At 44.1% G+C, this 15,685-nt stretch overlaps 1 pseudogene; it reads left to right on the forward strand.

Moving 5' to 3' along the window:
* Nucleotides 1-15,076, forward strand: part of LOC123139662 (wall-associated receptor kinase 1-like) — a 79,440-nt pseudogene extending 64,364 nt beyond the window's left edge.
* The last annotated feature ends 609 nt before the right edge of the window (nt 15,077-15,685 follow it).

Raw genomic sequence — 15,685 nt, forward strand, 5'->3', positions numbered from 1 at the left:
AGAAAAAAAGAAAATAAATAAAAAGGGCAATGTTACTATCTCTTTTTCCACACTTGTGCTTCAAAGTAGCACCTTGTTCTTCATGTAGTGAGTCTTATATTTGTGCTTCAAAGTAGCACCATGTTTTTCATATAATGAGTCTCATAAGTTGTCTTTTTCATACTAGTGGGAATTTTTCATTATAGAACTTGGCTTGTATATTCCTACGATGGGCTTCCTCAAATGCCCTAGGTCTTCGTGAGCAAGCAAGTTGGATGCACACCCACTAGTTTTCTTTTGTTGAGCATTCATTTATAGCTCTAGTGCATCCGTTGCATGGCAATCCCTACTCCTCATGTTGACATCAATTGATGGGCATCTCCATAGCCCGTTGATTATCCTCGTCAATGTGAGACCTTCTCCTTTTGTCTTCTCCACACAATCCCCATCATCATATTCTATTCCACCCATAGTGCTATATCCATGGCTCACGCTCATGTATTGCGTGAAGGTTGAAAAAGTTTGAGATTATTTAAGTATGAAACAATTGCTTGGCTTGTCATCGGGGGTATAGAAGTTGGGAACATCTTTGTGGGACGAAAATGAAGCATAGCCTAACTATATGATTTTGTAGGGATGAACTTTCTTTTGCCATGTTATTTTGAGAAGACATGATTACTTTGATTAGTATGCTTGAAGTATTACTATTTCTTTTGTCAATATGAACTTTTATTTTGAATCATTTGGATCTGAACATTCATGCCACAATAAAGAGAATTACCTTATAAATTATGCTAGGTAGCATTCCACATCAAAAATTTCTTTTTTATCATTTACCTACTCGAGGACGAGCAGGAATTAAGCTTGGGGATGCTTGATATGTCTCCAACGTATCTATAATTTTTGATTGTTCCATGCTATTATTTTACCCCTTTAGGATGCTTATGGGCTTTATTTTACACATTTATATCATCTTTGGGACTAACCTACTAACCGGAGGCCCAGCCCGTATTGCTGTTTTTTTGCTTATTTCAGTATTTCGAAGAAAATGAATATCAAACGGAGTCCAAACAGAATGAAACCTTCGGGAGCATGATTTTTGGAACGAACGTGATCCAGAGGACTTGGAGTGCAAGTCAAGAAGCAGCCGAGGCGGCCACGAGATAGGAGGGCGCCCCCCCCCCCTATAGGGCGCGCCCCTGTCTCGTGGGCCCCTCGGGCGGCCACCGACATACTTCTTCCTCCTATATATACCTACGTACCCCGAAAGCATCCGGGAGGCAGCCGAAACACAATTTCCACCATCGTAACCTTCTGTATCCGCGAGATCCCATCTTGGAGCCTTCGTCGGCACTCTGCCAGAGGGGGAATCGACCACGGAGGGCCTCTACATCAACATCCTTGCCCCTCCGATGAGTTGTGAGTAGTTTACCACAGACCTACGGGTCCATAGTTATTAGCTAGATGGCTTCTTCTCTCTTTTTGGATCTCAATACAATGTTCTCCCCCTCTCTTGTGGAGATCTATTCAATGTAATCTCTTTTTGCGGTGTGTTTGTCGAGATCCGATGAATTGTGGGTTTATGATTAAGTTTATCTATGAATAATATTTGAATCTTCTCTAAATTCTTTTATGTATGATTGAGTTATCTTTGCAAGTCTCTTCGAATTATCAGTTTGGTTTGGCCTACTAGATTGATCTTTCTTGCCATGGGAGAAGTGCTTAGCTTTGGGTTCAATCTTGCGGTGTCCTTACCCAGTGACAGAAAGGGTTGCAAGGCACGTATTGTATTGTTGCCATCGAGGATAACAAGATGGGGTTTATATCATATTGCATGAGTTTATCCCTCTACATCATGTCATCTTGCTTAATGCGTTACTCTGCTCTTATGAACTTAATACTCTAGATGCAGGCAGGAGTCGGTCGATGTGTGGAGTAATAGTAGTAGATGCAGGCAGGAGTCGGTCTACTTGTTATGGACGTGATGCCTATATACATGATCATGCCTAGATAATCTCATAATTATTCGCTTTTCTATCAATTGCTCGACAGTAATTTGTTCACCCACCGTAATACTTATGCTATCTTGAGAGAAGCCTCTAGTGAAACCTATGGCCCCCGGGTCTATCTCTTATCATATTTGCTTCCAATCTACTTTTATTTGCATCTTTACTTTTTGCATCTATATTATAAAATACCAAAAATATATTTATCATATATTGCTATCTCTATCAGATCTCACTTTTGCAAGTGGCCGTGAAGGGATTGACAACCCCTTTATCGTGTTGGCTGCGAGTTCTTAGTTTGTTTGTGTAGGTGCGTGGGACTTTTGAGGAGCCTCCTACTGGATTGATACCTTGGTTCTCAAAAAACTGAGGGAAATACTTACGCTACTATTGCCGCATCACCCTCTCCTCTTCGAGGAAAACCAACGCAAGCTCAAGACGTAGCAAAGGCAAGCTTGGCAATTTGGATATGTAGATCTCCTTCTCTGTAACCGACTCTGTGTAACCCTAGCCCTCTCTAGTGTCTATATAAACCGGAGGGTTTAGTCCGTAGGACAACAACAATAATAATCATAGGCTAGCTTCTAGGGTTTAGCCTCTATGATCTCGCGGTAGATCAACTCTTGTAATACTCATATCATCAAGATCAATCAAGCAGGAAGTAGGGTATTACCTCCATCGAGAGGGCCCGAACCTAGCTAGGTAAACATCGTGTCCCCCACCTCCTGTTACCATTAGCCTTAGATGCACAGTTCAGGACCCCCTACCCGAGATCCGCCGGTTTTGACACCGACAACGGTATCATTATTTTCTCACCTTCACAGATGATTTAAGCAGATATGGGTATATCTACTTGATGAAACATAAGTCTGAAACATTTGAAAAGTTCAAAGAATTTTAGAGTGATGTGGAAAATCATCGTAACAAGAAAATAAAGTTTCTACGATCTGATCGTGTAGGAGAATATTTGAGTTACGAGTTTGGTCTTCATTTGAAACAATGCGGAATAGTTTCTCAACTCACGCCACCCGGAACACCACAGCGTAATGGTGTGTCCGAACATCGTAATCGCACTTTATTAGATATGGTGCGATCTATGATGTCTCTTACTGATTTACCGCTATCATTTTGGGGTTATGCTTTAGAGACAGGTGCATTCACGTTAAATAGGGCACCATCTAAATCCATTGAGACGACGCCATATGAACTGTGGTTTGGCAAGAAACCAAAGTTGTCATTTCTGAAAGTTTGGGGCTGCGATGCTTATGTGAAAAAGCTTCAACCTGATAAGCTCAAACCCAAATCGAAGAAATGTGTCTTCATAGGATACCCAAAGGAAACTATTGGGTACACCTTCTATCACAGATCCGAAGGAAAGATATTCGTTGCTAAGAATGGATCCTTTCTAGAGAAGGAGTTTCTCTCAAAAGAAGTGACTGGGAGGAAAGTAGAACTTGATGAGGTAACTGTACCTGCTCCCTTATTGGAAAGTAGTTCATCACAGAAATCAGTTCCTGTGATCCCTACACCAATTGTGAGGAAGCTGATGATAATGATCATGAAACTTCAGATCAAGTTACTACCGAACCTCGTAGGTCAACCATAGTAAGATCCGCACCAGAGTGGTACGGTAATCCTATTTTGGAGGTCATGTTACTTGACCATGACGAACCTACGAACTATGAGGAAGCGATGATGAGCCCAAATTCCGCAAAATGGCTTGAGGCCATGAAATCTAAGATGGGATCCATGTATGAGAACAAAGTGTGGACTTTGGTTGACTTGCCGATGATCGGCAAGCCATCGAGAATAAATGGATCTTCAAGAAAAATACTAACACTGACAGTAATGTTACTGTCTACAAAGTTCGACTTGTTGAGAAAGGTTTTCGACAAGTTCAAGGAGTTGACTACGATGTGACATTCTCACTCGTAGCGATGCTTAATTCTGTCCGAATCATGTTAGCAATTGCTGCATTTTATGATTATGAAATTTGGCAAATGGATGTAAAGACTGCATTCCTGAATGGATTTCTGGAAGAATACTTGTATATGATGCAACCCGAAGGTTTTATTGATCCAAAGGATGCTAACAAAGTGTGCAAGCTCCAGCGATCCATTTATGGACTGGGGCAAGCCTCTCGGAGTTGGAATAAACCTATTGATAGTGTGATCAAAGCATATGGTTTTATACAGACTTTTGGAGAAGCCTGTATTTACAAGAAAGTGAGTGGGAGCTCGGTAGCATTTCTAATATTATATGTGGATGAAATATTATTGATTGGAAATGATATAGAATTTCTGGATAGCATAAAAGGATACTTTAACAAGAGTTCTTCAATGAAATACCTCGGTGAAGCTGCTTATATATTGGGCATTAAGATCTATAGAGATAGATCAAGACGCCCAATTGGACTTTCACAAAGTACATACCTTGATAAAGTTTTGAAGAAATTCAAAATGGATCAAGCAAATAAAGGGTTCTTGCCTGTGTTACAAGGTGTGAAGTTGAGTCAGACTCAATGCCCGACCACTGCAGAAGATAGAGAGAAAATGAAAGATGTTCCTTATGCTTCAGCCATAGGCTCTATCATGTATGCAATGCTTTGTACCAGACCTGATGTGTGCCTTGCTATTAGTTTAACAGGGAGGTACCAAAGTAATCCAGGAGTGGATCACTGGACAGTGGTCAAGAATATCCTGAAATACCTGAAAAGGACTAAGGATATGTTTCTCGTTTATGGAGGTGACAAAGAGCTCATCGTAAATGGTTACGTCGATGCAAGTTTTGACACTGATCCGGATGACTCTAAGTCACAAACCGGATACGTGTTTTTATTGAATGGTGGAGCTGTAAGTTGGTGCAGTTCTAAGCAAAGCGTCGTGGCGAGATATACGTGTGAAGTGGAGTACATAGCTGCTTTGGAAGCAGCAAATGAAGGAGTCTGGATGAAGGAGTTCATATCCGATCTAGGTGCCATACCTAGTGCATCGGGTCCAATGAAAATCTTTTGTGACAATATTGAAGCCATTGCCTTGGCGAAGGAATCCAAATTTCACAAGAGAACCAAGCACATCAAGAGACGCTTCAATTCCATCTGTCATCAAGTGTCGGAAGGGGACATAGAGATTTGCAAGATACATACGGATCTGAATGTTGCAGACCCGTTGACTAAGCCTCTCTCACGAGCAAAACATGATCAACACCAAGACTCCATGGGTGTTAGAATCATCACAATGTAATCTAGATTATTGACTCTAGTGCAAGTGGGAGACTGAAGGAAATATGCCCTAGAGGCAATAATAAAGTTGTTATTTATATATTTCCTTATATCATGATAAATGTTTATTATTCATGCTAGAATTGTATTAACCGGAAGCTTAGTACATGTGTGAATACATAGACAAACAGAGTGTCACTAGTATGCCTCTACTTGACTAGCTCGTTAATCAAAGATGGTTAAGTTTCCTAGCCATATACATGAGTTGTCATTTGATGAACGGGATCACATCATTAGAGAATGATGTGATTGACTTGACCCATTCCGTTAGCTTAGCACTTGATCGTTTAGTATGTTGCTATTTGCTTTCTTCATGACTTGTACATGTTCATGTGACTATGAGATTATGCAACTCCCGAATACCAGAGGAACACTTTGTGTGCTACCAAACGCCACAACATAACTGGGTGATTATAAAGGTGCTCTACAGGTGTCTCTGATGGCGTTTGCTGTGTTGGCATAGATCAAGATTAGGATTTGTCACTACGATTGTCGTAGAGGTATCTCTGGGCCCTCTCGGTAATGCACATCACTATAAGCCTTGCAAGCAATGTGACTAATGAGTTAGTTACAGGATGATGCATTACGGAACGAGTAAAGAGACTTGCCGTTAACAAGATTGAACTAGGTATTGGGATACCGACGATCGAATCTCGGGCAAGTAACATACCGATGACAAAGGGAACAACGTATGTTGTTATGCGATTTGACCGATAAAGATCTTCACAGAATATGTGGGAGCCAATATGAGCATCCAGGTTCCGCTATTGGTTATTGGCTGGAGACATGTCTCGGTCATGTCTACATAGTTCTCAAACCCGTAGGGTCCGCACGCTTAACGATCAGTGACGTTTGGTATTATGAGTTTATGTCTTTTGATGTACCGAAGGTAGTTCAGAGTCCCGGATATGATCACGGACATGACGAGGAGTCTCAAAATGGTTGAGACATAAAGATCGATATATTGGATGGCTCTGTTTGGATATCAGAATGGTTTCGGATGAGTTCGGGCATTTACCAGAGTACCGAGAGGTTATCGGAACCCCCAGGGAGTCAATGGGCCTTATTGGGCCTTAGTGGAAAGGAGGAGGAGGCGGCCAAGGTGCCCCCCCCCCCAATCCCAATCCAAATTGGGAGGGGGGTCGGCCCCCCTTTCCTTCTCTCCTTCTCTCCCTTCCTTCCCTCTCCTACTCCAACTAGGGAAGGGGGAATCCTACTCCCACCGGGAGTAGGACTCCCTCCTTGGGTGCGCCTAGGAGGCCGGCCCTCTCCCCCTCCTTCACTCCTTTATATACGGGGGAGGGGGCACCCCATAGACACACAAGTTGATCATTGATCTCTTAGCCGTGTGCGGTGCCCCCCTCCACCATAATCCACCTCGGTCATATCGTTGCGGTGCTTAGGCAAAGCCCTGCGTCGGTAGCATCATCATCACCGTCATCACGCCGTCGTGCTGACGAAACTCTCCCTCGACACTCTGCTGGATCGTGAGTCCATGGGACGTCACCGAGCTGAACGTGTGCAGATCACGGAGGTGCCATACGTTCGGTACTAGGATCGGTTGATCATGAAGACGTATGACTACATCAACTGCGTTGTCATAACGCTTCTGCTTTCAGTCTACGAGGGTACATGGACAACACTCTCCCCTCTTGTTGCTATGCATCACCATGATCTTGCATGTGCATAGGAAATTTTTGAAATTACTACGTTCCCCAACACCTGAGTATGCACAAGGTCCGTGCTTGAGGTAGCATCCATGTCTTACATGCGGAAAGGGAAGATTCGAAAAGGAGCGAGTTCACCTTAGGTCCAATGGCGTATGCTTGAGGTCTCAACATGTAGGCACTTGGGGCTTGTGGAGTAGTCGTGGTGTACATGGGGATGATCGTAGGATGCTCCGCATCATCTTCCCTCCCTTGGGAAAGATCCGACCTCGGATCGAAAACCTCATCACCATGGAAACGGTTGTCGTTGACGGACTTGTAGTCGGATGGAGTTGAAGACATTGCGCAAGCCAAGTACTCCAAGGTGTCTCCGAAGTGGTATACATGCAAAAAGAGCAAACACAAGCGACACTCGGAAATACAATGGTTAGTGCACACAAGGTGTCCATCAAGTAAGTATGAGTCTGGTCGACAAGATTGTTTGTGATAAAGCGCATGAAGGTTATCAAGATGGTATAGAATGATATGCAAAGCATTCATGGAAGGAAAAACATTCATTGTGCACACAAATGTGTGAATATGAGCAATGCAACCATTGTGCAAAATGATGCCATAATGGGACGGTGTATCAAAAGCATGAACATGGTAATTGGTGCTCAATGTGAGTATGTGATCATGCAATTGATAGTGGGCAATGTGATCATTATGGATGAATATGCCATCGAGGTATATCACAACAAATTTGCTAAGGAAATGCACAAGCTCATATATCATGGATGGCATGGAATTTGATGCAACAAGCCAAGCATATTGTGAGTCAAACCATGCATAGGGTGCAAATTTGCGGTGAGTGTGATATGTCCATCGAGCATGGCATGTGGAAGCACAATCAACAAATATGGAGGTGTGAGTGCAATGTGCCAAAAGGAGTGTTGATGTACCAATGCTCGATGTCGTGGCAAGAGTGGAAGTCCGAAGGTGCATCCAATAAGTCCGAGCGCTCCTCAATGTAAAGGTCCATAGAGCCAATCTCCAATGTTGCTCCTCCATTCGCGAGATGTATCATGTAGACAACAAGAAGGAAACAACAATGAAAGAATGACCCATCCAATATGTGTACTTGAGGATGGCTCAAAGGGAAGGAGTTCACCTTATGAATGTTCCCGAAGATGTTGGATTTGCACATCATGTATGCCTTCACATAACCAATATGTTTCATGACGGTAATGCCTTGTGAATCCTTCAAAATGAAAGAACATGACAAACACTCGGAAAAACAAATGAGGTTAGCAGGAGTGCAAAACCTATCATTCGTGTGGTAAGATACCCAACAAGTGTATGCATCATGCTCATCATAATAAAGGACAAGGGAGCATTTCATAGTATGGAGGCATATGATGCAAGAACAACTAAATACATAGGCTCAAGTAAACAAACATGCTTCACAAGTAATATGTCCAAGTCTCCACGATCAATAAGCATAAATGCAACTATTGGAGGCAAGTGACAATGAGCAAGATATATCATGTGAGAGGCATGAGCATATATGTCATCAACCCAAGAAAGCGAGTAAGAGTGGAACATGTGTGATGCAACATAACAAGCAATCATAGTGATCAAGTCAAGCAAGCTAGTAGTGTGAAGATGCAACCTACTAGAGGGAATCATGGCAAGCATGTCATGTGTGCAAATAGTGGGCGTGAATAATGCACATGTCATAGCACAAGCATGAAAGCAAGATATGAGAAAAATATCATCAATGTATTGGTGAGAGGCCATATGTGAATAGCAATGGGACATCATGACTCTCCCAACACAACAAGCATCAATAGCATGGGGCACAAAGAGATCATGGCAATAGCTACTAGTATCTCCACCAAGCATGCAAATACACATAGAAGTAGCATAATGGTGAATCATGGGTAGATGCAAGCAAGGGTCACACTTGCATGGCAAAATCATGTAAAGAGGCATAACATGCAAAGTGAACACGATAGTATGGGCATAATGTGACAAGGGGTAAATAGCCCATAGCCGTGTGAGAGCCAAGTAGAAGAGATGTGTGTAGTCTTTGCGTGAAGGGAATAGTGGTAAGGATAATCCACGGGATCCCAAGTCATCATTGCTCTCAAGAGCTCGTTTCGTCAACTCTTGGGATTGAGAGGTTGACGAGTATATGTGAGTACCTACACAAAACAAAGACAAAGGGAAAATTGTGTGTGCATGGTATATGTACACATCATCCATCATGATGCGCACGTGCTTGTGTTGGTTAGCACAAAATATCCAATGCTCAAATAAATGAGATGCGTGATATATAAACATGTCATCCATCACGAGAGGTTTGTTATTATGTATGACATAATGGAGACTCAAATTGTGTAATGCATCGCGAGCAATATCTAGAGCATTGTTATTCATGGAATGCATATGGTGCACACAATCATGGGAATCATGCAAAGTATGGAATGCATCAAAATCTCCTAATATGTATGAGAAAACTATGGGGGTCTCCTCATGAGCATTAATGGAAACATCACATGGAGAATATTGACAACATCCAAAACAATGCATATTCAAAACAATGTGATCATGGAATGTCATAGTAGATTAATTGCGCAAATCATGTAAAGGAGGCATGGCAATATCATCACAAGAGAAACAAAAGCCAATGACCATCATCTCGTCATCTATGCCATAAGTGCAAATGGGATTTATTTTAATGGGGCATGCATAGTTACTATGTTGAGATTGAAATGATGCAATATGGGAGATCTCACTCATAGCATATGACAAGTTTAATGGATTGTCAAACATGATGTGACCAAAAGAATTTTCACATGATATCCTATGGAGCATAGCATCACAACTAGGCAACTCAACATGCTCATCATCATATTTATCATAAATAGGTAAGTCAAGACATGTGGAAGTTGCACTAGCATGAAGCATGGGAATAGGTGGGTCAACATCATGCAAGCAATCATTGTCAATGTAGTCCACTGGTGGGACAAGAGAAGCACCATCACCTATGTTACCTTTGGAGCATTGCTCATGTGTTGTAGGTGAGGTGCCGAAGATCCACTCGGTGTCATATTCATCTTGATGGAACCATGTGGGGGTGCATCTTCGTCCACGATGGCCATCATCGTCTCCTTTGGAGGGATGGACTCATCGAGGATAGGCATGTCGTCATGTAGGAGACCTAGCACCAAAGAAGAAAACACACTAGGAGTAGAGGTTAAGTCGTTAGAAATCATAGTGGCCTCACATGTCGTGTCAACTACCTCACTCGCTAAGTATTCTGGCTCACTCACTCCCTCAAGGATGCTCTCACTCATATGGTTGATGGAGCCACTCAAATGGCACTCAACCTCACATAGGATGTGTGGAATTCTCTCATGTGTGGGGATAGTGGTGGTCACACTCATCCTCTCATAGGAAATGCTCTCAATGTCATATATGGTGGAGTCACTCATGTCACTCATGTGGTGTGGCTCTCCTCACATGGCACTTGGGGCATCTCGACATATGTGGGTGCCGGAGAGATGTGGGTGCAAATGTCTCCATGCTCAACTCTTATCGCCGCCGTGGTTGAAGGGATAGTGCCATGCTCAACCTTCTTGTAACCGTCTTGGTGTTGGAGGCCATATGATGTGGCACCTCGTAGCTCGTCTCCATGACCGAAGGTAATTTCCCATGCTCGGCCATCTTCCTTGAGGGGCTTCCAAAGATGGAAGTGTCGCCCTCACTTGTAGGTGGTTGCCTTGGACTTGATGAAGTCGTTGTAGGCATACCCGTGGGAAGTAGGCAAAGATGCCATACGTCCAAAGGCGAAGATGCCTTGATAGCACTTGGCGAAGATGCCGAAGTGGTTGGTGTAGTCGTAACTCCGTCTTGGTGGTGCTCGTCTCGCGGTCTTCTCTTTTGCTCATGAAGCTTCGACAAGTAGGGCTTTTTGGGACTTGTGCATTTGCCCTTGTGGAGCGTCTTCATGATGATGATGTCGTTGTCATGCTTGAGCTCGTAGTAGATGTCATTCGTCGTCGTCGTGCACATGTTGCTTGGAGGTGACTTTCCCTTCATGACGATGTTGATCACGATCGTGATGGTGGTCGCCATGTAGATGTGGACGTGGACGAATTGCGCTTGCATCGTTTTCGCGCTCCGAAGACTTGTGGCTTGAACGTCGCTGCCTCGAAGATGACGAAGGGGAAGAAGACTTGATCAAGGCCCTAATCTCCTCCATCCTTGCATCTTGCTCCTCTTTTTGTGCGGAAAGCTTCTTGTCGATGTAGTCCCTTTTCCTTGCTTCGGAGTGACGAATGTCGATGGAGATGTTCTCGATGCGCTCTCGCAATCTTGATTGTGCACCTTGTATTTGTCGTTGTAGATTGAAGATGGGCACTTTGGTGATGTAGTTGTTCGCGTCGTCATTGTTGTCGAAGACCGGAGATGAAATGCCTTTCCTATCCATCACAAGACTCGAACAGATATGAGTGGGAGAAAGGAGAGAACTATACCAAATGTACCTTGACCGATGTTGAAAATGGATCAATGATCACTCAATGATGTAACAAGGAAATAGCACAATTTGTACTAATCTCGTTAACTTCTCACACCTACACAAATAAGGCTTTTGGTGGATCTCGGTGAGGATAGTGGCACAAAAAATTTGATGCAAAATGTTAGCAAGAGTCAAAAATGTTGAAAGAGATTCACAAATTCACAAGTGAAACAAATGGACCAATAGCAATATGGGTGGCACACGGAAACACACACACGGATAGATAAATGGGGTCGTGCAACCAAGGAATGAGCACAAAATGTGGAATCCACAGAAAACACTCGTGTTGCACAACTCAAGAGAGACGCTAGCACGATTGCTCAATAGGCGGATACGACACTTGTGCAAAACTATAAGATGCAAAATGTAGCAACTTATATCCCAAGTATGCTATGTATATATGGTTCCCGGTGTTTCTCACAAGATGATCCAAGATGATCGGATATGACAATCTTATATGCAATGTGGTATGATGCTATGACACTTGCTTACAAGCTTCTTTGCTCTCTTTCTTTTGCTTACAAGCTTTTCTTTTTCTTTTTCTTTTTTTGTATGGCCACTTTTGCACCAATGCACAAACCAAGATAGCAATAGTGTATATGCAGGAACAAACTTATGACACAAAATATGATATGATAGCAAGATGATACCAACATGACATGGTATATATGCAATAAGAGGTGTAGACCAATGAGCACTAATGTGCACAAGTAACGTTGCCGGCAATACTCAATGGCTAGTCTCGATAGGCAAGTGACGCAAAATGGGCTAGGGGTTAACAATGCAATTGCAAGGGTAATATACAATGGTTTCGTTGAGGTTACCATCCTTGTTGATGATGAGAGGCGGTGTTGCCGATGTCGAACCGTCCCTAATTAGCAGAAACACCTTAGGAAACAGAAAAACCACAAACTCAAAATCTCCAAAGGCAAAATGTCAAATGGAGGTAGCGGAAAAGCGGTGGTGGTTTGCACTCGGCAATGCGGAAGTGGAGTGATGGGCTATACACGTGTCGGAGTTGAAGTTGTCGTCCCTAAGTAGCCGAAACACCTTAGGAGATACAAGCCACAACTCAAACAAGCTCAAACAAAATTGGGTTAAGTTGGGTTGTCGGAAGTGTATGGTGGGCAAGGTTATGTGGAAGTGGAGGTGTTCGTTGATGAAGAAGCAACCATCCCTAAGTAGCCGAAACACCTTAGGAGACTCGAATCACTACTCAAGCAACCACTAAAGCTATATGAATCAAAATGGGTTAGGTTGCGGAATGCTATGGTGGTTATGCGGATGATATGGTGGAAGGCCTAGGCAAAGATGCCAATGTTCCAAAAAAATTGATGGAGTCAAATGATGATGGTAGTATTTTTGTGGGATGGGGGATGTCAATAGCTTCAAAACGAGCTAAAGAACGTCAAAATCGGACACCGGATGAATTAGTTATGGTCAAAACGGTGAAACACGGAAGGCTGAAATGCCAGGGGTCGGACATCCGGGGGTGGGAGCCGGATATCCGGGGGTTAATGTCTAGAACCGTGCGGATTTTGTGCTCTAGGAGCCGGATGTCCGGGGTGGCTGGATGTCCGGGGGGTCGGGCCGAATGTCCGTGCTCCAAATCCGAGAATGAACTCGAGGAACTCGATTTTGGGGCGGAAATTGATGATTTCGGGGGCAAAATTGGAGAGATTTCGTTGATCGAAAGTGGGGAAACTTGGGGGAAAGATATATCCACTAGTAACACAATGAATCCACGCATCAAAATCAACAAAACTTCATTTCACCAACAAATCACAAAAAAAGTTGGGGCTATTTTTGGTGGGGTTTTTGAATTTAGGCAAGAACACGCAAAATTAGGCTAGAAAAAGAGGGGGTAGGGGCTCCAAATTCATGATCAACCTTGCTCTGATCCAAGATGATGTAGGTTAGAACCCTAGACGCCCGATCTTTCACGTTTGGAGGGAATCCTACGAAGAACACAAAGAACACGAGAGGAAAAACGAGGGGAACACGAGGGAAAACACAAGAGAATCATTCAAACCAACGAGATCCGGTCACACATGCTAGATCCTTGAAACACAAAGAGATACACGGTCCGAATCCAACAAAGGACGATACAAGTGGCGGTAGTTCATCTCCATGAGGAGGTCTTGAGGGTCATCCCATGAATGGGGTCTTGAATCCAAGATGGATCTTCTCCGAAGAGGTCGTGGTCTCTCATGAGGAGTAGATCCTTATGGATGAGACAAGCTCTATCTCAAATGAGCTAAACCTATGCTAACCCTAACTAGGAGGAGGGGTGGTCTATTTATAGTCTAAGCCACGAAGTGGTAAGTGGGAAAGGGATACATGGGCCCTTGGCCCGTTCACTGTGCGCAGACAGGCGTCGGATGTCCGGGCTGGGGGGCGGATGTCCGGGGCTTCACGACGGGCCGGATGTCCGGGCTGGGAGGCCGGATGTCCGGGCTGGGAGGCCGGATGTCCGGGCTGGCAGGGTCCAGCTTCTGTGATGGGGCACCGGATTTCCGGGCGCTGGGCTGGATGTCCGGCGGCTCGCGACGGGTCGGATGTCTGGGCTGACTTGGCTGACTCTGGTGCTCTCTAGATAGAAGGGAGCCGGATTTCCGGGCATTGGGTCGGATGTCCGGGCCTGGCCGGATGTCCGGGACATGGCTGCATGTCTGGCTGCTGTAGCAGCTGACTCTTCTTCCTTCTCCTTCCTTCGCTCCCGTGCACACTTGGCCTTGGTCCTTGGGCTCTCCATGGCCTCCTTGGGTGTACCTGAGTATGAACAAGGTACGCGCTTGAGGTAGCATCCATGTCTTACATGCGGAAAGGGAAGATTCGGAAAGGAGCGAGTTCACCTTAGGTCCAATGGCGTATGCTTGAGGTCTCAACATGTGGGCACTTGGGTCTTGGGGAGTAGTCGTGGTGTACATGGGGATGATCGTAGGATGCTCCGCATCACCATTCCTCCACGACGATGTCAAGACGGCAAGCTTCCTGCTCGATCGTAGCCTTTACCGCCATTGTCTCTGACTTTGGGGTATCGAAGCTAGCACCAAGTGATGAGGCTGAGATTGCAACATTGGTGCAAGGCACATACGGGTACCTGGACCCGGAGCACCTCATGACATGCCACCTGAGGAATAAGGGTGGTGTGTATAGCGTTGGGGCCATTGTTCTCAAGGTCTTCACAGGGACGAAGATGCTCTGCTTTGATGGGCCAGAGGAGGACATGAGCGCCGTGTCTCGATTCGCAATGGTCATGAAAATGGGCCAACACGACGAGCTCCTTGACGGCCAGGTTAGAGCGGAGATGGCCTCCGGGGCGTTGGAATAAGTAACGCACCTCATGATGCGGTGTGAGAGCATGATCAGGGAGGAGCGTCCGTCGATGAAGGAAGTTGCGGAGAAGCTCGAGGCATTGAGGAGGTACCAACGGAACCCATGGGGTGAGGCTGGTGCTGATCCGGAGGAGGAGCAAAGCTTTGGCAGGGATCAACAACGTGATATGAATTATAAGTTGAGATCGCAAGATGTTCTTGATCTTGAAGATGGTTGTGCATACACTTTTAGCTTGTAGTACTTTTTCTGCTAGAGCTTTTAGTTTGTAGATTGTTCCAATGTTTGGTGAGGACTCTATCTAAATCAACACAAATGTGTGATGTCTTTTGGATGTAATAGTAGAAATGTAAATCAATTCCATTCTCGTCTACAGCGATGCTTCTTCAACAACAGTTCTAACAAAGTATTTTCAGGAGAGAAGCAGATTGTACTTCAAGAGAACAAAGAGATAGAAGAACAGAAGGAACATGTTGAGCACAACAATAACATTTAGTAGCCAGTTGTTAGAGAAACTATTCATCGAAATATCTGTATTACAGAAAAAAAAGATATAATACTTTAATTTTACAATGCGAATAGAGATATATGAGAAGCGATACACGGTTGCGAATATAAGAAATAGAACCCCAAATTTCTAAATCTTTACATAGATCGGCGGCCCACAAACTGCGTGCCCTAAATCCCGTCGTTTGTATTGTGTTAAAAAAACGGTAATGATAACTTCCGGACGTTCGGGAGTTAAGCATGGCAACCAGAACAGGTTTAGATGGCAAGTTTAGTTTGTGTGAGATTAGGGAAACATGGCAATTTTCTGACAAAAAAACGAAAAAGGACGAAGTTGCCATCC

Source organism: Triticum aestivum, chromosome 6B (assembly GCF_018294505.1).
Source record: "Triticum aestivum cultivar Chinese Spring chromosome 6B, IWGSC CS RefSeq v2.1, whole genome shotgun sequence".
NCBI lineage: Eukaryota > Viridiplantae > Streptophyta > Magnoliopsida > Poales > Poaceae > Triticum > Triticum aestivum.